Raw genomic sequence first — 26230 nt, 5'->3', positions numbered from 1 at the left:
ATAGATCAGATGAGAGTACACATGAAGACCGAGGAGTGACGATCAAGCGCCGTTAGCTGCAACTCGGACTGACGTAAGGAACGAACTGTCCCATTTTACGCCGAGATTTCAAATTGAAAGCTCATGCAGCTTGTGCAAGAACTGAAGCCGCTCGATCTACTCAAGTGACATTGTTTCGCCCTACGGACTCTTGAAGAGTTCGAAGAAGATCCGATCTTTTCAAGCAAATTTGAGTTTGAGCAAGTGTGAGTTTGTTATTTTAGAATACTATATGAGAACTATCAACGCTGGCCGTCTTGAAATAAAGAGAATATTGAAAAATAGGCCTGCGCTTAAAACACTCTCTCGTTATCTCTCTTTTTCTCAATATCCGTATATGAAAATTGTAATACATCAATCGATGTCAGCCTTCGAATTGACATATTATATTAGATTAAACTTTTCTCTTTCACTCTCTCTATAAAATTTTAATCTATTAATTTTTAGCGATGCTCGACGCATTGTATGAACAAATCTATGGAGATCGTTAGAGTTTTCAATCAAGCACTCAGCGAATGATTAAGGAATAGGAATAAGAAGTTATAACAGTTCAATTCCAATATTGTTCTCTAAGGTCACTTAAATAAGACGTGGTATGATCATTTTTGATCTGATGACAAGCAAACCCTGCACGCTTCGAATACAAGCACACCTTGACCTATAATGGAAGAACAAAGCAATTTAGGAAAGAAATTTTGACTCTAACGATAAGCTGTAAGTTAAAGGCAAGTTAATTTTTCAGATAGGCTTTAATGTTTGTAGGCTGAATATTACGGCGGAAATCTTTAAAAAGGTCCGATAAGAACTTGGGTGTCAATATGTTACTTTCAGTTTAAATAAGTAGTACTTAGTATACATAAAGTAAAAGGAGCTGTTTTTGTGACTGCTACCGTTCTCACTACCGAGTCTACTTATTGTAATATACGGTACTATAGGCGAAATTTGATATTGTCTTCAAGGATACAACCGATTTTTTCTATAATCTTAATCTTTATATATAAAAAGTACGTGTCACGTTGTTTGTCCGCGATGGACTCTTAAACTTCCGATTTGAGTAAAGTTTAGCACACTGTGTCCAGTTCGAATCAACTTAGAAGATAGGATAATTTAAACAACTCATAAATACAGAATACAGTGAAAGCTCTCTTAAATTGACGTCATCTTAAGCGGACATCGCCATTAACTGGACAGAAACGCTGGTAACCAAACATTGAGAAGGCAGCCTTAAATTCGTAATTTTTTCCAATCTCTTGGATTTTTATACCGACAAAAACGTTTTCGCCTTTATTCGCAAATAAAATTTTCACTGTATTGAATAGTGTATTATATGAATAATACTATAAAATGTATACCACAGCAAGGCATGGACGGATCCTCTTGTTTTATATATAGTACATATGTTCACATTTAGTATTCGACATGATACTTTGTTCAAAAAAATTGTTTATATAATGCAAATCCTATATTTATTCTTCCAAATCAATTTCATTCTCGTACTTAAAAACACCATTTTGCAAACGCTTTTTCCAATCCTCATGCATTGGCATTTTGAGTTTATTGAGTAGTTGGTGATTGCGGAACGATATTAGTTGTGTTTTGGGCAAAAAGGTTGCGAAGAGCCAAAGAAGTATGACAGGGTCCATTAAGGTGATGAAAGAACCAAAAGTTGTTTGCCTATAATAGCGCCCGATACAGTATACCTGGGCGCAAACGACGCATAATAGTCACATAATACTCGAATTTTTAGTCGACAGTTTGGCCTGGCGGACCACACCACTATAATCAGTTCACCTTACTTTCTAACTTTTTGATCGTAGATATGTATATTAGAGAGGGTTGATTTAAATTTAGCCAAAAAAAAAAGAAAAATTGCCTTTTCTAGGTATCATCCTGAAGTGCTTTAACTAAGAGACTGTAGGTCCACAATCGGTTTCGAGGCAGCGATATATGTATGTGTTTGTGAAAATCTGTCTATTTCGCGGATGTTTGCTGGTGATTAAAAGTGGTAAAAATATCAAGCAAAAACGCGCGTACTCGACTCTATGTGAGCCAGCGCAAATGTTTTTTCAAGCCTGCATTGACGGTCAGAAGGATTTTGCCTTATATTTGTATATAAGATATTGGACCGCTTGAAGGAAGCAATGAGCTATAAGTGGCCAGTGTAAGCTAATGGGAGAGAAATTGGGCCATATAGTATGTTGGTATATCGATAGTTACTCACTAGAAGCTTGGTTGGGAGATATTAAGCGACCCATCTTATAGTCTCGAGCTGGACCCAAGTGATTCCTACCTGTTGGTTTTGCTTGTGAAAATTCTCAAGAGAAGTTTGTGAAAATCGACTTTTCCAGTTTCTTGCCAATAGAGAATAGGGGTTTTTAAGAGTGGGTTTATGTAATTATCTTGAAACGGCAGGAAGTTACAGAAAAAACTGTGTAAATTTGACTTAAAGAGGTCCATTTTAGCTATGCTAAATAAAAACAGCATTTTAATGAAAAATAATGAATATTTTCAATAAAATTGATACAAGCTATAAGTCGCCCATCAAAAACACACCATATACATAGAAGTGGAGGAACTATGTATGTTATATACTGTTTCTTCTACTTCTCCGACGAAATTGACAGCAGCAAATATATTGCAGGAGCGCAATCAGCGAACATCAAAGGACATTATGAGTTGCAGGCGACGTGAAAAAGGACCAAATGTACAAAACTTGTAAGGAGGTAAAAGGCGAAAGGCAAAAAAAGGAAAACATGCAGACTTTTAGACATAAAACATGTGCACTATCGGCAACTGTTTCGCATGCAAGTGAGCGTGTGTGTGTGTTTTGGAGAAACCCAACTGCACATACTCGTACATGCATAACCGTAAATTAGCTTAAATCAGACAAAATGAGGGTGTGCAACGATTGCCAGGACATTAGATAACGCTAGAATTTATTGTCATTGATGTATTGTCGACGAACGAACGATGAAACGCATTGGCAGCAGTGGAAGGACAAGCAGAAGAAGTAGAAGACATTTCAAGAGGCGTGTGTCTGTGTGTGTGTGCTTACATAAATTTTCAAAACTATATAAGTAAGCACTATTTAATGTCGCTTCGCTTGCCTATGTACATGTGTGTGTGCGCGCACATTTGAACACTACCGTTATACCCACATTTCACAGTTGTTGTCGTAAACGCCACAATTTACTTTGCTGTCAGTGCGAATGAGCCGAGATCGCTGTCTCAGCTGCCGACCTGCGCCCATCACCACCACCGCTACCGCCAACCAATATGGACCTGCAGCTGGTACGCTCAAGGACTGCAACTACACATACCGTTATATGTATAGTAATATGTTGGAATTATTTTCTCGCTTTTTTCGCACAGTTATTGCACATCAGTGCCAATGGGCGTTGTGATGAGCTGGCGACAGTGGCCGTGAATCAAGTGCTGGTACGCGCGTGCCCACACGCCAGCCATGCGCTGCCGCGCCAACCGAAAGCGGCCTTCGCATATGTACGTCTTGCCGTCGGCAGCGCGCACCAACTAGCATGTAATTGTATAACGTCAGCGTCATCAAAGCATACGCCGCCATCATTAGCCTTTCCACGACTTTCTTTCTTACTCTCTGCATAACGCACTTTCGCCTTGCCACTCTTGGTTGAGGCTAGCGCTTGGCGGCAGCAGCGCCTTGTTGGGTCGGCTGCCTGTCGCTCGGGTGCGGGTGCTGTGGACATATTTATGCCGCTATTGGGAACATTTCATCCTCATAAATATTCTTCATACTCTGGTCTACACACACGCTTATAAACTTTCGGTGGCGTGTATTGTGCGCGTGTTTGTGTAGAAAATGTGCTGAGCTTTGGCATTACTGAGCGCTGTTCTCGTGTTTCCTTCATATATTTCTACACCCTACATTATACCTGTTTTCTTCAAAGTTATTGAACAGATGACATTAAACGTGAAAGCAAATATACAGAATCTGTTAAATATTCCGTGAATTCCAATAAACTAATTAGTGAAATGTATATTGATATTAACCGACAAAAATAAAGCGTTCCACAAGTTCAATAACGCTTCCTGAGGGCTGTTGAAAATACCAAATTCATAGAAGAATACAGTCAGGACCTTGATTTAATAAGATCATTAAACAAAACTATTTTTGTCTGTAATTTCGGACTTTTTCCGATGGATATTTTAACACTTCGCCTCCGTCAAAACAACGTGGTATTAATCGACAAAAACTGAGTGTTCCACAAGTTCAATACAGCGAACTTATGGGAGGAAGTTGTTCAGCAAAACTATACCCACCGTGGTGAATGCCAGGACTTGGTGACGGAGTCTCTCTCCCATCACGAATCCCACACCGAATTAACGATTTTTTTTTAATAAATGCCACAAGGACCTACTCGCCTCAGTCCTTGTCCCGTTCATTCAATTTCTTGGACGGCGATGATATCAGCCTTTACTCTAACGAGGAAATCCAAAAATTTTTGGGAGCCATTGGAAAACTGTCAAAATGTATTGAAGCCTACTTACAGGAGGAAACTCAACGTTGAGGGAGCATTCAACAATGTGCGGCCGGAAGCAGTATTTAGTGCTTTGGACCTTGAATCGAATCGACCTTCAAATATCTCATATATTTTATATAAATATGTATATTCATATTCACCGTGAAAAGTCACTAGAGGCACACCGCAACGTGGGTTTCTGTCTCCTTTACTACAGATTTGAAACTTTGAAAGAGCTTCAGGAACGAGGCTGTCGGATATAGCCCATGCAAATAACGTTGCTCGTACAGTTGAATGAAAATTCCTGGATGCCGTTCACGAGCTAACACAAGGGTATTTCAATGTTCAAAAAGCTATCATGGATGTCCAATGTTGAGGAGAAGTGAGAAAGGTATTGGTAGCCTTATATTGTCGTAAAGAAGTTATTGGGAAGCGGAGGGGATTCTCAGCAAGTGTTATGATTTGGCTTTACGAAACCATAGTTAAGCCAATAATGTTCTGTGATATATTTGTCTGGTGGATGGCACTCGGTTCAACGAGCGGTTGTCATTGGTATCAGCGCTGCACTACGTACAACACAAACGTCGGCATTTAATGTCATTGTACACATAACACCCGTCGTCATCGCCAAAAAATGCATAGCTGCGAAGGTTGCTACCATACTCCGGAACACATGAAGGGTTTCAGAGTAGGACTCGTACTTTGATAACATCTCTGATAAATTTTACCATCGTACTGCGAAACTTACTCCTAACGATATTATCAAAGGAGTCTTCTGTCAGACGTTCTCTCAACACTTGTTTCAGACTGCCGGACCACTGTAGTGCCTTTCTAGCAGAAGTCGGTAGTAGCAGATGTACTTCAACTAAGTGCGCCTTCGTTTTAGTGCAGCGCCTCTAGCAGTCCAAGTGGCCAAGTGGGATTATTCGCGGTCTCAGCCGGATTACCTAACCTCAAACGAAACGATATCGTGGCTTCTTGGCCTGGCCACATATGGAGCCGCTGTATGGTGGGAAGCAGCCACGACCGTCTTGGGGTCTCAAAAACCTCTATCAATTCAAGCAGTATGATGCTTGTTTGTTTGCCTGAATGTCGCACTGTCTCAACGGATGCTATGGGGGTTTTGTTAAGTACACCCCCTCATGACCTGATTGTCATACAGTGTGCTCTTGCATTCAGGTTAAGAAGGGCCTTGAGTGTATCATTGCTGCGGAGTGACTGTATTTCCGAAAATGAAGTGGAGAGGGAGATGGATGATCTAGGGAGCAAGAGGCTTCTAGATGGTAGGGTTAGGTGTCGGTGGCAAGAACGTTGGGACAATAGTTCTAACGGCCGAGTGACCTAAGAGTACATTCGGGACGCTGGGTTCGTTGAAGATAACCACGACTTCAGATTTTGTCTGAGTCTGGGTTTTCTGCATATGGGCCATGGGCCTCTGAATGCATATTTGCATCAGATGCACCTATCTGATAGGTCGGGTTGTTTTTGTTGGGCAGGTGCAGAAGATTGGGAATGCCCGATGTACTGGGACATTAGGGATCTGGGTGGTATGTGGATTAGCTGGACTGATGGACGATTAGATGTTAGTGGTGTGATCTCCACTAGTCGGAATACCCAACAGTTAGGGTCGTTTGCGCATGAGTTGTGTAAGCGGCGAAGGCGGTTAGCTGGGAATTAGGGTTAGATTTTGTATGAGTGGTGTGTGTATGTGATGTGTGTATGAGGTCTAACCCCTGGCCACCAGTATGGAACTGATAGTAGCTTCGGCTACGAGATCTGACCGGAGACTTAATTCTGGTACCACGGGGAGCAGAAACCCTTGGAGTTTACTCCAACCTGCTTATGCGGATTGGCCCCTATGGGATTATCGTGGTGGTTTGTCAGTTGAATATGGAGTTGCATTGCAACTGGGTGCCGGACTCAAGGCACGGCAGAGGTTTTAGATGAGCCTTGAACCCGACCAAGATGGTTAGTGTGTCCATTCCACACTGCCAATTGGTACTGAAAATGCTTAGCATTCTCAGGGCGCTGATCAACGCATTGATTTGATCCGCTGTGCTTCAGAGCGCCGTGGGTTAAGGCTGTTGTCAGCAGGTACCCGCGTTAAACACACCGGACGTTGTAAACCGTGACTTTGGAACCATGTCGCGAGTGCGACGACTATTGGTTTGGTGACAGGAGATATTTCCAACGAAATCAATATCAATGGCGTTCGCCAGCAGCTGTACACTCTTATAAAAGATTATACCTTCTCGATGCAGCTTTGCAGCTCGAATTCTTTTCTCCAGCAGTAGATTGAAGAAATCGCACCATACTGACAGAGGTGACAGGGTGAATACGGCCTCAAGCTTTACTAGAGTCTATGAAAATAATGTAGTGTGTCTAATCACCTCTTGTTACTAAAAAAGGATCGCTTCAAGCTGCATATTCTACTGAAAACCACACGCAGTAGGGCATGTGTTGGCCGTTACTACCGCTGCTACTCTCATACGCCATCCTATTTCATTTCAAGTTGCCCTGCTAAGTGCGCTGCGCTCGCATATTTTTTGCGCTTTTTGGAAAATCAAATAAAATAACCCTGAATTATATCCATCAAGATACTAAATAAGAAATAGTAAGCTTATGCGAATGGATTGGGTTTCCTTTGCTGCTCGCCACCAACTCACATTTATGTAGTTTTTGTATGTTGTTGCTGCTGCTGGCGTTCGCATTGAGTATTTTGCACGCTCAACACCAACACCACCACTGGCGGCAGCACCACCCGTTTTGGCAGTAAATTGTCAAAGTGACAGCTTACAATCCGTTCCATCAGCTTGCCACACGCATACACACACACCCAAGCGGCGTCGCTTGCCATTTCTTTCGCTCTCACTCTCACTCTCACACGCTTTGGGTGTCGCACATCGTGCTCACACTACTTGTTTGCTGCGTTGCGCGCTCAAAACTGGTTTTGGTAGTGGCTGGCAGCAGCAGCATTGGTAGTGGCTTGCCACTTCCTTCCTTGCCACTTACTTTGATTTAATGTTGCATGTGATTTATGACCAGTCAGTAACGAGTATTTTGTTATTTCGCTCCATATCATAGCCCAGCTTGCCAATTTCTGTGTTGTCATACTTGTTTGTGCTATTGTTGTTGTTGTTGTGGTTGTTGTGTTGAAAATAGTGGTGGTTGATTGCTGGGTTCGCGTTGTTATCGGCAGACGTTCGTCTTTGTCTAAATAAAACCCTTCAGCTGTTTCTCGCTCGCCGTTGCTACGTGTTTGATGTCTTCGCCGGCTTGCTGTTAATTTATTTGTTGTGTTTTTTTTTTTCGTTTGCTTCTTATGGTTATTGCTGTTGTTGTGGCGTGGACGGGCCTGGCTTTCAACCACCTTTCGCCACCACTGTGCGCGCACGCTACGCAATTGCCTTGGCTGCCATGTTGAAGTTGCATGTCATTTCTGACACATTCAGCATTAATGGCAAGGCGAAATACAACAACAACAATAATAATAATAGCAGCAGCAGCAGCACTCGTGTTTGGGTGAACGCCTCATGCAGCAAACATTTAAATTATCAGCAATACAATCAAGGCGCAGAAAACGAAATAAACATTATTGAAGCAATACAAGCACACACACATCTACACAAAAATATACTCATAAACAAACTGCACATACATATGTATATATACCCACACACACATTTACATTTCTTCATTTTTTCTGTGTGTATGTTTTTGCGCCACAACTTTGCGTGTCTTCGTCGATAACGCTGACATTGCGCGCTTTATTCGTTCATTCATTCACCATCCCCTCTCCCGCTCACCGCTCACATACTTTTGCGAGCAGCTTCTACACAATTCGTCGGCAATAAATCACTCACATTTCACTAGCGTTTCTTCATCAACGTCTCCACTTGATTGCCTACTGCTACGCGTAGCAGACAATTCATCTACGCCCGTTTTTTTGCTACGTCCCTCTTCGCCCCTCGGGAGTCCTAGTTGTTGTTGGCAAATTCTGCTTTGCATTGAGAATTGTGTCATTAGACATTTGGTGGTAGCGCCCGGTTTTCAAACTGCTGCGGCTGACTACTACACGCGACTAGCTGACTAATCAACGAGCTTTCGCGGAATCTCATACATACATACATGCATATGTCTTCATGTTACTCATATGTCGTCTAATTTACGAGGGTGAGTCATCGGTTGGGTGCACATATTTTAGCAAATTGAAGAATTGATTTTCTGTAAACAAATACCAGCTTAAAGTCGATGGCGATTGAACTGGTTAGGTGAAAAATTAGGTCAGTCAACTAGGCTGTTTAACAAGAAAAGATATGGGTGCAGCTACTTAATGACTCATTAAGGAGAGTCAGTGGTGACCCCTACACAGGCCTAACTCTGTTCAGCAAAATTTTGCTCTTGAATATTTTCGAGATTCCATCGAACTCTGAAGTTATACTCTCTATCTACGAAAAAGGTAAAAACCAGTGAGAATGGTATATGTTGGATAGGCTAAGATAGCTAATAATAATATTACTAGAGTCTTTCACACTTGAATCGTTGATTAAGATAGATAGTAATACTAATCCTCAATTTCGGAAGAGTAAACATGGAAAGGAGTCAAAACTTCCAGGGAAGTATTAAACCCTCATATGCTAAGCATAAGAAAAATTTGATAGCGATACCAGCAAGTTAGTCTGAAGGGCTATAAATACATATGTAAAAGATAGAAGATATTTTAAACTTGCTTTTGAAAATCGGAATAGATAAAAATACACTATCATGACGACTCGTCGTTTGCCATGCAATTTCGAAAATTGGAATCCAGAAAGAAATTTAGATTTCAAACCGGTCAATACCAATACAACAAAAGAAAAAAAGAAATGTGAGGATCGTATCTGTTGGTCAGGTTAACATAAATTGTAATACCAATCCCCGAGCCAGGAGAATATATTTCTAAAGTTGAAGCCTGCGTAGTGGCAAAAACTTCTAAAGCGCTGGTTATTTTTCCTTTATCGAGCACATCACTAATATGATATCGATTCCAGCAAATTCTCCAAGAAGGCTAAAACTTTAAACCAAGACTTTAGAACCTTAGTTTTGAAAATATGAAATATATTAGGTTGGACAAGGAAGCGAAGCAAATAGGCTTGGTAGTGAACGGGACAAAACAAAATATCTTCTGTCATCAAAAAAACAGTCGTCACACTCGCGACGTGGCTCCCACGTCACTATTGACGGTCATAAAAGTCGTAGATAAATTTGTCTATCTTGGAACCAGCATTAACACCGACAACAGCGTCAGCCTAGAAATCTAACACAGAATAACTCTTGCCAACTGTTTCAGAGTTACTTCTTGGCATTCACACTACGTCCTAAACATAATCGTCGCAGTTCCTTGAAAGGGTTCCAAAGTCTTTTTGGATTCTTTCACAGAAAGAATGAGGAATGACGATACGATTAGAAAACATTACTACATCCAGAATCAAGAAGTCATCAAGGAACTTACCTAGACCAAACCAGTCCAAAGAAGTAAGTCACCCAATAGGGGTTTAAATGTTATTCGGATTATTATTTTGCACCCGCTAGCTATCTGGTGTTGAGGTAGATCAAAAAATACAACATTTGTTATGAGGATTGCACGGCGACCTTAGGTCTATTGAGCCCTTATTTGTTAAAGCGTTGGCGTCATAATGAGTACTACGAAGAAATTGTAATTTGCCTTCTTTCTTAGTTTGTAAAGATTTTAAATGAGGCCGACTTAAATATATATTCCAACCAAAATTATAAATGGTATTGTGGTAGATATTTTTAAGAGCTTTCTGAATTCTGAAAAAGATTTTATAAGTGTACAAAACGATACATTCAACTATTTAGGAACTATATTTAAACGAAACATTGTATATTGCTTGGCGACTGGAATTAGAGCTCCTACGTTACCATGGAAATTGTATTCTCTTCAATACCCCAAACGAGAAAGTGTTTTTAATTACATTACTCTAGAAACAACATAAAGAATAAAATCTTGACTCCAAACTCTTAGTTGAGTTTATCTAGCCTTATCGAGTTATACTGGTCTATGTCCTATGCTCATTACTAAGAACTTCCTTATTATAAAGATATTGACGGTAGCAGTTCAGCGATTTCAGTTGAATGGTCATCTTCAGCGATGAGGCTCATTTATGACGGAATGGCTTTGTCAGTAAGCAAAATATGCGTTATTGGTCAGGCTGAAATCCACACGTACTCCATAAGTGATCATTGTTTCCCCAAAAAAATTACGGTTTGGTGCGGTTTATGGGTCGGCGGCGTCATTGGGGGGTACTTCTTCCGTGATGATCAAGACCGACACGATACTGTTAGTGGGAATCGCTACCCCCTCAATGATAACCGAATATTTTTTACCCAAATTGGATGATAAGAACTTGGACAATATATGGTTCCAACAGGACGGCGCTACAAGCCACACAGCGAATATCACAATCGATTTATTGAGAACCAAGTTTGGTGAACGTGCTATCTCACGAAATGGCCCAGTCAATTGGCCGCCTCGGTCGTGTGATTTAACGCCGTTAGTCATTTTCCTGTGGAGCTACACCAAGTCTCGGGTCTATGCCAACAAGCCAGTGACGATTGATGAACTTCGTACGAATACGTAACGTGAAATTGCAAGAGTATCGGCCGATTTATGCTTGAAAACCGTCGAAAAATGGGTTTAGTGTCTGGACTTTTGTCCAGTTCCAAACATAATGACATCGAATGTACTTTCAGGAGATTTAGGAATTTCTCTTTTATTTTAGCCGCTACTTGAGTAAGATAGTTGTACGAGTGTAGCTTGTTCTATGTAAAATCAAAGTAAACATTCCTTAACTTAGTAAAAAATAGCAACTAAATGGACCACCCTCGTAAGCTTTATAAAGACACTAATACTTCCACTTCTTACAACTTGAAGCTCTCTTGTTTTTCTTTGACTCCGTCACCACAGCATCTTCTTGAGTTGCGAAGCGTTGGAGTGACTAACAGCTTTGACAATATGGCATTTCTGCTGCCTATGGTTCTAAATTACTTGGCGTCAACTGATGCGGCTGTATATCATTTACTTTTGTTATCCATCGCTTATTTTGAAGCTGTTTGGCGTTTTTTTTTTTTTTTTTGTTTTTTTAGTGTTCTCTATAATCGTGGCTGCTTTGAGCATCTCAAGATTTCGGTCCATCGAATTTCCACACACAAACTACCATCCCCTCGTGGTGTGCGAGCTAAAGTGCGGATGTGCGGAACACGTAATGGAAACGTGAATGAACGCGACAATGTCAACGGCATCGACATATTCTTATCGGACCTGCAATCAATAGGAGATGTCATCCCAGAGTGATTTACCGTCAATTTGGGGATGCAAAAAAAGACTGCCATATATCCGCAGCCGCTTGATATACGACGAAGTGAAGTCGAATTAAATGTTATGTAACAATGCCTCGCTTCACACAAATCCATTTATATTATATGTACATATGTATGTGTTGTTGTGTGTTTGTACGTATTTGGTAATGTGAGAATAAGTGTATTTAATCAACTTTAATGGTTGTCATACATATCTACGTATATAACCAAATACATTAAGTATGACTTTTTAGCATTCTTTTGTGTTTTGTGATTAACTGCAAGAAGAGGGTGAAAGGGATGAGCCAAATGAAGTATGCTTTTAGCAGATAAATACCTTTTGGTACAAGCTTTGAGCTTGCTTCAGTATGAATTCAGACCCAGTACGAGGGATGGTCCAAGCACATTGAAATCTTTTCTCTAATAGTGGTCCTGTCGGTGCAACAAAAGTCGAACTTACTAATATATTTCAGAAAAAAAAAATGCGAACCTCTGGAAATCAAAGAATCTTCCGGTTTCTGATGAACTTCTACTAAACTTTGGGTAAAGATACTTATTATCGAGATTTATGCGACTATTTGATGTTAGAAAGCTATATTATAGAAACCTTTAGCTTTTTAGAGTGGATCTACGACTACATTTCCTGAATTGCAACTTATCAATGTCGATAGAAGCGACTATAGGAGCATGATGGGAATACTAACTGGCGACACACGCTCGCAGGATGGGACTGACAGATCAGAAGACTGCAGGAAAAGTCTAGTGCAGGGCACCAGAGAAACAATTGAGCATTTTTTGTGTATTTTTTCCGCATTGCAAGACTACGCTGTAAGCATCTGGGGTTCCCACGGTATTATAAACTGTAGGAGGTAACGATAGTGAGGCGGCAGAGTCTGTTAAAATTCTAAATGACGACTACTCCTCTACAAATCCATGCGTGGCTTGTTGGCCTACCAGCTATTCTTAACCAGTTATATCTAACGTAACCTAACCTAACTTATCAATGTCCTCAAGTTGATGATACGCCGTTCATGCTCTTAAGTATATATCAGCGGGGGAGGAAAAGGCCACAATGAGACTCTTCCATTTACTTCGATCTTGCGCTTGCCTCTTAATTTCATTTCATTTTTTTTGGACCTTAGATTTTCGGTCTTCATATCTATACTTTCGTTTAACACATTTCCGGCGGTTGCCTTGTGAAGTCCAGTCGGTAGCGTCTCGGGTGATATTGAGCACTTATCATCTCCAAATATGCGCCAGCCCCATTTTCTTTTGAGAACTTCCGCCCTTAGGGATGTTTATCTCATGCCGTTTGTTGGTGAAGGACCAGAAAGTATGACAAATATTGGGAACGTATCGGTTTTAGAAAAATTGCAGCTTTTGGTTGTCACTTAATTAATTCTACTGAAATATATAAAAGAAAACTGGTTGTTGCCGCCCTGGACTCGTAACTCTGTACTACTATGAGGAACCCTTTTCAAAGCACAGATTAAGTAAACTTATAATTAATATCGTGTAGTATTCTACATAGTTAGTTAGCGTAATCATTTCTTATTATAACCTTTATTAACCTTCGTTGGACATCAATTTTCGATGGTCTTATCTTTTATGATCTTCTTGGATTCCATCATTCATTCTCATGCCGTTTAAACTTCATTTTTGATCCTATCTTCTATTCCATCTCGTCTAAACATATCTCATCTAATTTCTTCTCATCTTATCTCAGTTTGTCATATCTCATCTCATCGTTTCTCATTTCATCCTTCCTAATTTGTTTAACCTTCATCATTTATCCTATTCATATTCACACCTTATTTCTTTCATCTCCTCTACCTAACCTCATCTCTTCTCAACTCATCTCATCTCATCTCATCTCATCTCATCTCTTCTCATATCATCCCTTCTCATCTCAAATCATCTCATCTCATCTCCTTTCATATCGTCCATTTAACTCTTCTCATTTTATATTATCTCATCTCATTTCATTTCATCTTATCGTATCTCATCTCCTACCCGTCTTAAGTTCTTCCAGGTTAAGAAAACAACGATTAAATTAGAACTCACTGCCACTCACAAGAACCATCTCTTCTGATCGGATACCATCTCATCTCACACATATTGCAAGAAACACTTGCCTGCTTCACAGTCTTCTGTCCAAGACAGCTCTTAATCTATTTGCTTGTTAATCTTTGCATATTTTTTTATCTTTATGCCAAAATGACGATGGCTCTAGCATAAATTTGTATTTATAAATAACTTAAGATGATTTTATGCACACTCTATCAAAGAATATGAAATGTAATCAAAAAATATTCCGAAAAAATATATGAAAAATTATTTGGCATGCATTATGACATATATAAATACATCTAAATGTAAAAGAAATATTTTGCATTAGGGTAGTTGATTTCAAGTTTTTTAAGGTATGAACAGCTTGTGAAGAAATCATGGAAATTAATGTTAAAGGTTTGTAATTTTAAGAGAATGGAGTCATGTGTAGAAATTCACTGAGCGCCATTCATTTGAGAGTGGCCAGAAAAGATTCTTTAACATAAGGCTTAAGAAGCTCATGACTTTTGACGAAGTATTTTCTGGGTAGCCAAAAAACATCCGTTTGAAGGTGAGCAAAAGGGAGAAGCCCCTGGAATGTCCGGTCCCTTCATTGGGACGATGCTGCTGTCCAGGCTCACATCACCATATATAGGAGCACAAATTCGGTGAGGGATTCGTGATGAACATTCACCCCGGTGGATGCACGTCTAGTTACAATCCTCATCAAAGCTAAGTTCTTCAACATGTCACCGATTTGCGCCCACGCCTACGACAGAAGAGAAGGACGATGTGACCAAAGATGCCTTCTATGAGCGCTTGGAGCGCACCTATGAGCGCTGCCCGCGCTACGACGCCATACTCGTGCTTAGCGACTTTATCGCCAGGGAGGGAAAAGAAGGTATCTTTGGCACAATGGTCGGTAAATTTAGCCTTCATGACGAAACAGTTGAAATGAGTTGAGGCTGCTAGACTTCGCCGGGGCTCAAAGTATGATTATCTGTAGTACCAGCATTGAAAAATTCACCAAGCTACCTTACTGTCTCCGGATTAAAATCCAGATCGATCATGTTGTAATAGACGGAAGACACATTCGAAGTCCTAACATTGACCATCTTGTTGTTGCCAAGATACGCAACCGCCTATGTTCTGTTAAAAACGCACGTCATAAAATTCAAGGAAGATTCGACGTCAAGAAGTTGCAATCACAACAGACAGCCGACTTAAGAGGGAACACTTTTCCAGTTTGCGGAAGAACAACAAAGCGACGGGGGCCGATGGATTGCTTGCCGAGCTATTCAAACACGGCGGCGAAGAACTGAAAGCAATCCACAAAAAAGAGACCCCACAATCTGCGCCAACTACCATGCCATAAGATTCCTCAACATCGCATCTAAGGTTAAAGATTAAATCCCATCTAAAAAACATACTGGACCTGATCAGTGTGGCTTCAGGCATGGAAAATCAACAAAAAATCTTGGAAAAGACCCTTGCAAAGAAGATGGTGTGTGTCAATCACCTCTTCGTCGATTTTAAAGTTGCTTTTAACAGCACGAAAAGGAGCTGCTTTATGCCGCGATGTCTGAATTTGGTATCCCCGCAAAACTAATACGGCTGTGTAAACTGACATTCAGCAACACCAAAAGCTCCTTCAGGATCATTAGCTGTTGGCTTATGCCGATGATTATTGACCTCAACGATCGCGGCGTTAGTTCTGATTTCTCCAGGTTGGACAAAGAAGCGAAGCAAATGGATCTGGCATTGAACGAGGGCAAGACGAAATATCTCCTGTCATTAAACAAACAGGCATCGCACTCATGATTAGACACACACGACACAGTTGACAGTCATAACTTCAAAGTCGTAGATAATTTCGTTTATCTTGGAACCAGCATTAACACCAACAACAATATCAACCTCGGAATCCAACGCAGAATAATTCCTGCTAACAGGTGCTACTTCGGATTGAGCAGGCAACTGAGAAGTAAAGTCCTCTCTGGACGAGCAAAGACCAAATTCAATAAGTCACTCATTATTCCCTTTCTGCTATATGGTGCAGAGGCATGGCCGATGACAACATCTGATGAGAAGACGTTACGAGTTTTCTAGAGAAAGGTTCTGCGTAAGATTTATGGTCCTTTGCGCGTTGGGCACGGCGAATATCGCATTCGATGGAACGATGAGCTGTACGAGATACTAGGTTGTCAAAAAAGTCTTGCGGTATTTTCGCTAGTTGGCGCTGAAAGCAATCGTGCTATACCTTTTTGGAAAGCTCATTTCACGCGCTAACACGTGCTTGATGGATTGTCGTTTTTTTTAAGTCGTTCGTGAGTTATAGCGTCGCAAACAAGGAGCAAAATAAAGAGAAAATACAGCATATTTTACATTACTACTACGATAAAGGCAAAAATGCATCTCAGGCCGCCAATAAAATTTGTGCAGTTTATGGACCCGATACAGTTTCCATTTCCCTCGCACAACGATGGTTTCAACGTTTTCGTTCTGGTGTAGAGGTGTGGTCGAAGATGCGCCACGCTCCGGAAGGCCTGTCGTCAAAAATTGCGATAAAAACGCTGAATTGGTCGAAAGAGACCAGCATAGTAGCAGCCATAGCATCGGTCAAGAGCTGGGCGTGAGTCATAAAAAATTCATTTCAATTTCAATAAAAAAAAAAAATTCAAAAAAAATGCCGCAAGACTTTTTTGACAACTCATTATATGGCGACATTGATATAGTTCAGCAAATTCAGAGATAACGGCTATGCTGGCTAGGTCATGTCGTCTGAATGGATGAAAATACTCCAGCTCTGAAAGTATTCGACGCAGTACCCGCTGGGGGATCGAAAACAAAGTACATGCTGGGTTAAGCAAAGAAAGAGGAAGACCTCCAATCCGTTGGAAACTTGACTATAACCGCTGAAGCGGTGTCTACGCCAATAAAGTTGATGAAGAACGATTCTTAACTATTTAAATCTTTCACCAAAATAATCACAACCCTAAAGTAAACCTATCACATATACATAGTATATACATACATACATATGTATGTGGATACATGTGTGTGTATAGTATATACGTAGTTATCCATGCGCATTTCATCATCTCCAATTCGAGCACATGCAGCACAACTGAATGCTGAACTGGACAGCCATAATTGAACTACATAACAATTGCAAAAATTGAGCCAAATTCGTGTACAAGTCATTCAAGTGTTCATCCCAATTCCAAAGCGAAGCCAAAGCTAGTGCAAACTACATACACAGATACATGTACATATATGTATATTTATGGATATACATACATATATGTATGTATATATACTTGTATCATATATATTATGCAGTGCCTTGAATTTTGTCCTCATTTCTCGACTCGAAACAATTCCAACAATGTCTCGCACAGCCACATCAGCACGAGCAATGCAACAATGGCAAGCGACTTGCACAAATAAAAATATTTATAAACATATTTATGTGTATGTGAGTGTGTGTGTAGCACACACATATTGCCTGCAGATGAAAAAATATGTTTATTTAAAATTTCAAAACGAAAGTAATCGATTTAATAAACTGTCACCGGCATGTTCCATCCAACTGCGGCGCTACGGCACCGGCTCCAGCACCGTGCCACACTTTTGGTTGTTAGTTGGAGCGCTGCAAAGCTATGCAATAACTGCACATGTGCTTCTCTGCATGCACGTGTGTGTATGTGTGGCGTCTACTACGTTCCCATTGCATTGCAGCTGCAGTTGATTGGATTGAAGCGCTTCGTAAGCGAACAACTAACATCTTAGCAGCGCTGAGCTGGGTGGTGGTGGTTGGTGGCTGCCGCTAGTTGTTGCCCAACTTATGGCACGTGATTGTACGCTGTCTATCGAACTTGCTACCTGTACACACACACACACGCGTGCATATTTACACATTTGATTTCATATTTCGATTGACCACCACCCAAAGCGCCAGCCTCGCCTCAACTCAAAAGGACATGGTTTTATCTGTCTGTCTGTCTGTGTTCGTTACATATTTTTTCTACATTCACTTATTTGCTCGCTCGAGCATGCATTCAAGCATACACACGCACACATACACAAACTTTTGTATGTGCTTGCACAAAATAGAGTTAAGTCACGATAATTGCATATCCAAGTCGTCGCTCGCCGAGCAGTTTCAGTCGTAGTCCAGTTCATTCTCAGCGCTGCTTGATGAGTTTGTGGCATCAGTAGTTTGAATGCATCAAAAAGGGATTTTTATTGCTTGCAACTAAATATAAATTGCTGCACTGATATTGATTTGGCTCGGCATGCATGAACTTTCGGCTAATGCTACAGGGGTTGTGTGAAAAATATTGTGTTAGGGGTAAGCAGAAAGGGTTGCAACTTTAGACTTGTAAGTTGAAATTTGTGGAGAAGAATAATAATCGCAAGAAAAAGATAAATTACAAAGTTTTTTTTGTCAAAGGGACTATGCCTTTTTGAACTTAAAGGTTTTGAAATAATATGGAAACAACTTTAAGGGGTTACATAGGTATACGTGCTTCAAAAAATTTATTATTTTTTTAACTAAATAAATTCTACAACATCTCTTGAATATTGTCGTAAATCTATTAAAGTTGATCCGAGTAATTGTTTCGGAGATACAGCCTTGAGAACTTGTGCGCCGTCTTTAAACGCGTTTTTCTCGAAACTCTGTTTTTGAAGTGGGTTCGTAAGATTTCTTGAGAACTGCTCGACTCATCTTAATGAAATTTTCTTTGAGATACAATACTTAAAGACTTGGAGGCAGGATTTTTTTCGATGACAATTATTTAAAAAAAAATGTCGCGAAACTTTCACCGAAATTTTAATTTTTTGTAAAAATGTCTGCCAAAAATCCAATTTTCAATTTTTTTGTTTCCTTCGCAAAAATTCTAAGTTAAGGTTTTAGCTAAAACCAGTATTTTCTGTCACTTTAGGTGATCCTGTAAGGAGTTATCCAGCCAATGCGGGCGCATCTGTTGAAAAAAGGCTGGTTTTCACCGAGGAAACCCATGTAACCTCTAAAGAAAGGACAGATAAAGCAACAAATTTCTCAGACAGCTAGGTACTTCTCAGAAAGTCAGGATCAGTTTATATATGAAAAGCTGAGATCAGATTCTACGAATTTTTTTTGATTAGACGAATAGACAGTCACCGGAAATTCAGTTATTCTCGTCATCCTGAGAATTGATATAACTCTATACCTATTAGTTTAAGGTATTATTGGTTGTAATGTCGTTGGGTACCAACAACGATGTTATTGAATTTTTTTTCAGCCAACTTCACACTAAACTTTCACAGTTATATATTTGAACAGCTGGTATAGTAAGGTCTGTTTGTAAGTAATTTTCTAAAATTTTTTGGAATAGGTTTTGTTTGGTGCCCTATCGAAGATGTAACATCGAAAAATGCATTTTTCACATAACATATTCTACTGTTTCAAGCAAGGCGATCTAGAGGATGTACCACGTCTTGCAAGGACTCTTGAAACCGATCGTTGGTTGATGCAAGGCTTGTCATTTGAGTTCCTCACATCTTTACAAGGTCCGGTGTGTTTAACGTGGGTACCTGCTAACGACAGCTTTACCTCAGCATCTTGGTAGAGTTCGAAGCCCATCTAAAACCTCTGTCGTACTTTTGGTCCGGCATGCGGTCGCATTGCAACTCCACATTCAACTGACCAAATGTCAGTTCTTCCCGCATTCGGGTTTTAATCAAAATCACCACGATACTCCCCGAGGGGTCAGATTGGAGCAAACTCCAAGGGCTTCTGCTCCCTGTGGTGTCAGACTCCGATCAGTCCTCATAGCCGAAATATCTACCAGTTCAGCTTCCATACTGCTCTGGACTGGTGACCAGAGGCTTGACCCCATAAGCACATTAGACGCACGCACCATTCACACGAGAAGCTAACCCTAAGTCTCAGTTAAACGCCTTCGCCGTCTGAGCAATTCAGGTGCGAACGATCTTAACTGTACGGCATTCCTAGTGGTGATCACACCGCTAACATCTAAAAGTCCATCAGTACAGCTTATTCCAACCCATCCAGATCCCTAAGGTCCCATTACATCGGGCATTCAGCATTTACATGCACCCAGTTCTCTACCCACGCCCCACAAAAATGCATTCAGAGGCCCATGCCCAGTTAGCCCAAACAATTGGTGGACGAACCGGCGACAATCTGCCCTTAGGTAACATGAAGAGATTCAAGAGCTGCCATTTCATCCAGAAAAAACACAGGTTTGGAGTGTTTTGTGTGCCGCTGGAATCATCGGTTCATATTTCTTCAAACATGATGCCGATGAGAACGTAACCGCCAATGGCGACCGTTATAGCGCCATGATAACCGACTATTCGATGCCTGAAATTGAAGGTTGCGATCTTGGTGACATTTGGTTTCAACAGGGCTTCGCCACTTTCCACACATCACATGAATAAATGGATTTATTGAGAGAACACTTCGCTGAGCAGATATTTTCACGTTTTAGGCCAGTCGATTGGGCACCAAAGTCGTGTGACCTCTTCCGGTGGAGATATGTTAGGTCTAAAGTATATGCAGAGAATTCTGCTTCGATTTAGTCCTTGAAGAAAAACCTTACGTGTGTCATTCGCCAGTTACCAGTCGAAATGCTCAAACGAGTCAACGAAAATTGGACTCAACGGATAGACCCTCTGAGATGTAGACGCGGCCAACATTTGGAAAAGATAATCGTCAAAAAATAAATGCCAAGGAATGCTTTTCGAATGATAATACACATTCCCCATTACATTTGAAGTGTGTGTGTTTTTTCTTTTAAAAAGTAGGGAACCTCGAAATGGATCCCCCTATATACATATATATTTTACAGGGTCACGCACGTTTCCTTCTGTGTATTATTAATTTCGTGGATAATTTAGGGTGTATTCAGTATGGAAAAAAATATATCGCCACTCACTCCCTAGAACCACTTATAGATAGTACCCTCTGATTTCAAAAACCCCCAAATAGCGAACCAAAAAACTCAACCATCAAATTGTATATCCAACACAACTGCCAGCGTGGGGCTTAAAGAAGTGGAAAAATTGCTATCTCGTTAAGCAGAAAAACGATACAAAAACCTTCTCATCTACAGAAATTCATATTTTTGTGAAATCCTTTATGTTGATTGCATGAGCTTGAGTTTATTTTATCGAAATGAAATGAAATGAAAAGAAAAGCAGATCAGAACCACAGATAGCGCCGTGAAGGGGTGAATGTGATAGGCGGCGAGTGGTAAGTGGTGAGTATGCTGTGTGAGAGGTGGCACAAACGGAAGAGTATTCGTTAGCAGAAGTCAAGGTGCACAGCATACCGTTAAACTGTGCTTGTGGTCAGTGCAAGATTATAGCTACGTGCACGCACATACACACATAACTGTATGCAACAAGCAAACAGTTAATGCCACATGCACGAAAAATTATTCAGCTTGACTTCGAGCTGCAGCTCGGTCGTTGCACAACAAAAACAAACAGCTTACAAAGGACTTGCAAGATAAAGGGCAAGTATATGACGTTAACAACAAAATCAGCTACAATAACAATAATAACAACAATGCCGCTTGAATTGCTAGCTGATATACATGCAGCAATATATAAAAGAGAAAAAAAAATAAATAAATAAAAATTGGCAATGAGTTCAAAAATAATTCACTTTGGTTCGAAAGTTATTGTTATGCGGCACAGGCAGGTCAGTGCTGTTGATGGGCTCGAGTTAAGTAATACTACTCATTGTATTGATGTAGATGGCTAGTGTGGTATTTCGTATCATTAACAAAATATATTTTTAAGACACTTAGAATTCCTTAGAATATACAAAATAGGAAGTAGCCTTAACATCGGTTACATCGATACCTTATCCTTCATAGGTGCATTTCTTCTTCTCTGTTGGCGGCTTACGCGGATATATGTAGCTGTTTGGTGCCAATTGGAGATTCCAAGTGCAGCCAGGTCCTTCTCCGCCTGATCTCTCCAACCGAGTGGAGATCTTCCTCATACTCTCCTGCGTCGAATACTTTCAGAGCTGTAGTGTTTTCATCCATTCGGACGATATAACCTAGCCAGCGCAACCGCTGTCCTTCTATTCGCTGAATTATGTCAATGTCGTCGTATATCTCGTACAGCTCATCGTTTCAACGAATGCGATATTCACGTTTTGGCAAAGGATATTCGTAATACCGACTGATCAGATTTCGTCACCGTCCATACCTCTGCACAATATGCAGAATGGGGATGACGAATGATTTGTAAAATTTGGGCTTTGTGTGTCAAGAGAGGACTTTACTTCTCAATTGCCTATTCCTTCCGAAGTAGCTTCTGTTGGCAGGAGTTAATCTGCATTGGATTTCGGGGCTGCCCTTATTGTTGATGGTAATTGTGGTTCCAAAATAGACGAAATTATCGACGACTCCGAAGGAGACACGTCGCGAGTGTGACGACTGATATTTCTTCTTGCTCTCGTTCACTACCAGACCCATTTGCTTCACATCCTTACCCAGTCTGGAGCAAGCAGAACTAACGGCGCGGTTGTTGAGGCCAACGATATCAATATCAGCGGCGTACGCCAGCAACTGTACACTCTTAGAGAAGATTGTATCTTTACTATTCAGATCTCCAGCTGGAACTATTTTCTCCAGGAGTAGAACTAAGGAAATAGGAGTCGAAGGACAGGGAGTCTACTTGTCTGAAAAGTCGGTTCTTATCGAACGGCTCGGAGAAATCCTTCCCAATCCTGATGGAGCTCTTGGTATTGCTCAAAGGTCAGTTGCATTTATTATGTCCAAAATGAGTATAAAGAGTACATTATATGGATTTTGTTTGATCTTTCGGTGTATCAGCTAAATGTTATAGTAGCTGGATCGATTTATTTTGAAATAAAAAGGTTTTCCATACAATAACTTGATTTTGATCGTTCGGTTTGTATGGAAGCTATATATATGCTATAGTGGTTCAAGGTTGGATTTGAATTGTCATTTTCCGGTGAGATTACCTTCTTAACGTGAATGGAGAAGAGGTTTAGTATGGCTGCAGGATACTGCCTCTATCTATATAGACAGATCCAAAATTTACTGCGGAGTAGAGGCGGGTGTAAACTCCAATAATCTTGACATTTCTCTCTTTTTATACATCTAATAAAGTCAACCAACATCTTCACGCGTACGTATTAGGCATAAAAAAGGCCTGCGGAGTTCTGGTGAATGATTACGGGAAGATATAGCAAGCAAGCGTATACGCGTATTAAAGCTTAATTCTAGTGTAGTCTATAAATGTAGGAAGGATTTAAGCTCACTCGCAGGCCATCTCCACTTGTCTATAGTTTGGGTTGGAGGCTACAAGAACAATTTTGGCAATAAAACAGGAGACGAGTTGGCCAATCTAGGAGCCTACCTTTACCTTTACTTTTGGCAACATTTTCTTCTGCTGCCCTGCTTCCGAAGACACTTCTAGTCGATATTCGATACGAGGTTACGATGGCTTGGCGTATACGTAGATGTTTGTTCTGGAATTGCCTGTAGGTGCATTAAAGGCCAGCTACGCAATAGCAATGACCTCAGCTTGAAATATACTGCAGTAGTCCGGCAACTTAAAAGATTGTCAGCCTAACTCTGGACAGTATATTCCCGCACGAACTCCATCGTCCATTTTCGAGCCATCCGTATAGATGTTTAGTGTGTTGCGCGTAGCTAACATATTTATGTGTTTACTTTGAACCTTCTTTTCCAGTTGAGAAGTATGGTCATGTAGTAGGTGTTTGCCCAACAGCCAATACCCCGAGCTATGTCCGCAGGTTCTATATACAAAATTCTGCAGTCAGTAGTCTTTCCACATAGTTTGCTGTATTTTCAGCGAAGAGGTCTGTAGGTGGAAGGTTTAGTGCCAGTTCAAGATCCGCCGATGGATTTGTTTATAAAACTCTCGTTATGCACCGCGCAGCAAGCCTCTGAACCATTTCCATAGGCTTCCGAAAAGTGGATTTCCGTACGTTCACCACCTACTACTGCACCGTGGAGCAGAATTGGTCTAACAGTAGCTGTGTAGCACGAGCCCATGAGAGAGGAGAGAGCCCCTAGTATGTGCCGAGCATCTGCCAAAACGCATATAAAGCATTATTGGCTTTCCTCACTCTTTCTTTCACGTTGTGCTTCCACAGCAATTTGCCGTCCGAGACTACCCCAAAGTACTTGGTGCAGTCCTTGAAAGAGGGTTGTGTCCCAATTATTGAAGGGAACCTCCATAGACGATTTTTGCGTTTTTTTTGTGAACACGTGTAGTTCTGTTTTTTCTGGGTTCAACCTTACCTGCTTGCGATGTTCAGTTCTGGACTCTATTGAGAGTGTTGGTCATAATACAACTAATGGTCTGTACACCCCTACACTTTATTAAGCTAGCAATGTCATCATGTGTTTATTTACCACTATTGCCAAAGAAGCGGAGATAGGAATCCATCTTGGGGAGTACCTCTAGAGACTTCCTTGGCCATTTTAGCGTCGTTCCATTTCGTTCAAATAAAATAATTAAACTTCAAGATTCTTCAAGGCTCTTTAAGACCGCCAGCTGGCTAACACACATGATCATTCAAACAGTTCAAATTAAAACAGAAAGATATATGTATGTATGACTCACAGCCATACACATACATACCTACCAAACATACAAGAAGCTCATAAAATAGTGTCAAGAATGAGCAGAAAATGCCAAATCGGCGAACAATTGACCAAATGCATAAAACATTGCTTTACTGCAATTGGTTGTACTACGAAGTCTTTGTTTTGTTGTTGTAACTGATGAGGCTTGTACAAAATGTTTTTATTTGTTTTGGAGGCAAATGTGCCAGCAGTTGATGCCATCACAACCGCATGTCCGCACCGACAAACTGCGCCTCTAATAAAAGCAACAACAAGCATAAGAATAACAAAAACAAATACTCATTCGAACAATATTTATGTGCGCAATGACGTTGAGCATTACAGTTGCTGTCGCTGCCGATGCGACCACCATTGCCATCGCCACCTCGGCGTGTGTGCAACAAAACGTTGCATGTTTACAGTTCAGTTTTCAGTGTCTGAATGTTGCACATCAAACTATCAAGTTTTGCACCATGCCGCGCCTCTTTTTTAGCCTTCGGCCGTCAATGGAAATCCATCGATGGATTGTATATTTTCGAAGTAGTTCGAATATTAAGAAGGGTCGTTGGAGTGACGAGATATTCCGTTTTTGGTACTGTTTTCGGAGACTTGTGTTAGCCGATGCTTTGGTATTCCAATATCTGGAAAAGTTTTCAATTTGGGAATATAACTATTGCTTTAATAAATTGATATGTTGAATCACAGACTTTCATAGATTGTAGGGGATGAAATTATGAGTTAGGAGAGTTTCAAAGTGGTAAGTAATGCTCGTTAAGAAATTGGAGAGTTTAACTGGTTGCTCTGATAAGTATATGTGAGGCATTGCGAACCGCGACTACTGCATATAGCACCCTCGGACATAAACGAAAGGCATACCGCCGCGAAACTTTCTCTCAGGTTCAGAGAAGCTAGGTACTTTGAGTACTGAAAGCCTGGACATTTAGGAATTCTCGACAATTATTTTGATTTTATTCCACAATCCTTGGATTAAGCGGTCGATAAGCGTAGAAGCTGTTTCTTATTTGCGCACATGCCTTCAAAGAGTTATGGGAGGGAAGGACTCGGTTTTTTACGAATGGAACAAAACCAAGCGAAAACGGCTGCCGTTAAGACAGCAGTAGATTTACTGCTCTGGAGCTCAGCATCCTTTAGAGTGGTAACTTTCTACGCTAATAGTAGAGCGCCGATTTTAACTTTGAGCTCCCTGTCTGTACTCTTGAGATTAATGAAATGACTCCTTGTCTCTGACATCGAGTTACTAGTTGATTAGACCGGCTTGGATGCCTGGCCACAGCGGTGTTACAAGAAACTGTAAGTGTGCTGACCTGGCTAGCCCAAAATTTCGGTTTCAGTAGCTTCAGAACGGGATCGGGTAAAGACTCCGTTAGCTTCTTGCTGTTCGCTAATGGATGGTTGAGCCTAAAGCTAGCTGGACAAGCGCTGGTCATCTACTAGCAACTGTGCAGTCGCAAGATCCTTCTGGCCCAGGGTAAATCGTAGGAGATCTAGTAAGTTCTTCGTTCTCAGCAAAGTTCACCTTTTAATAGTTGGACTCTTGCGCTCGGAATTCATCCGGCAAGATCGAAAATTATAGCGGATGCTATAAGCTGCTTGGAAGGAAATGATCTAGGATAA

Source organism: Bactrocera tryoni, chromosome 2 (genome assembly GCF_016617805.1).
Source record: "Bactrocera tryoni isolate S06 chromosome 2, CSIRO_BtryS06_freeze2, whole genome shotgun sequence".
Taxonomy (NCBI): domain Eukaryota; kingdom Metazoa; phylum Arthropoda; class Insecta; order Diptera; family Tephritidae; genus Bactrocera; species Bactrocera tryoni.
Note: the sequence above shows the minus strand (reverse complement) of the source record.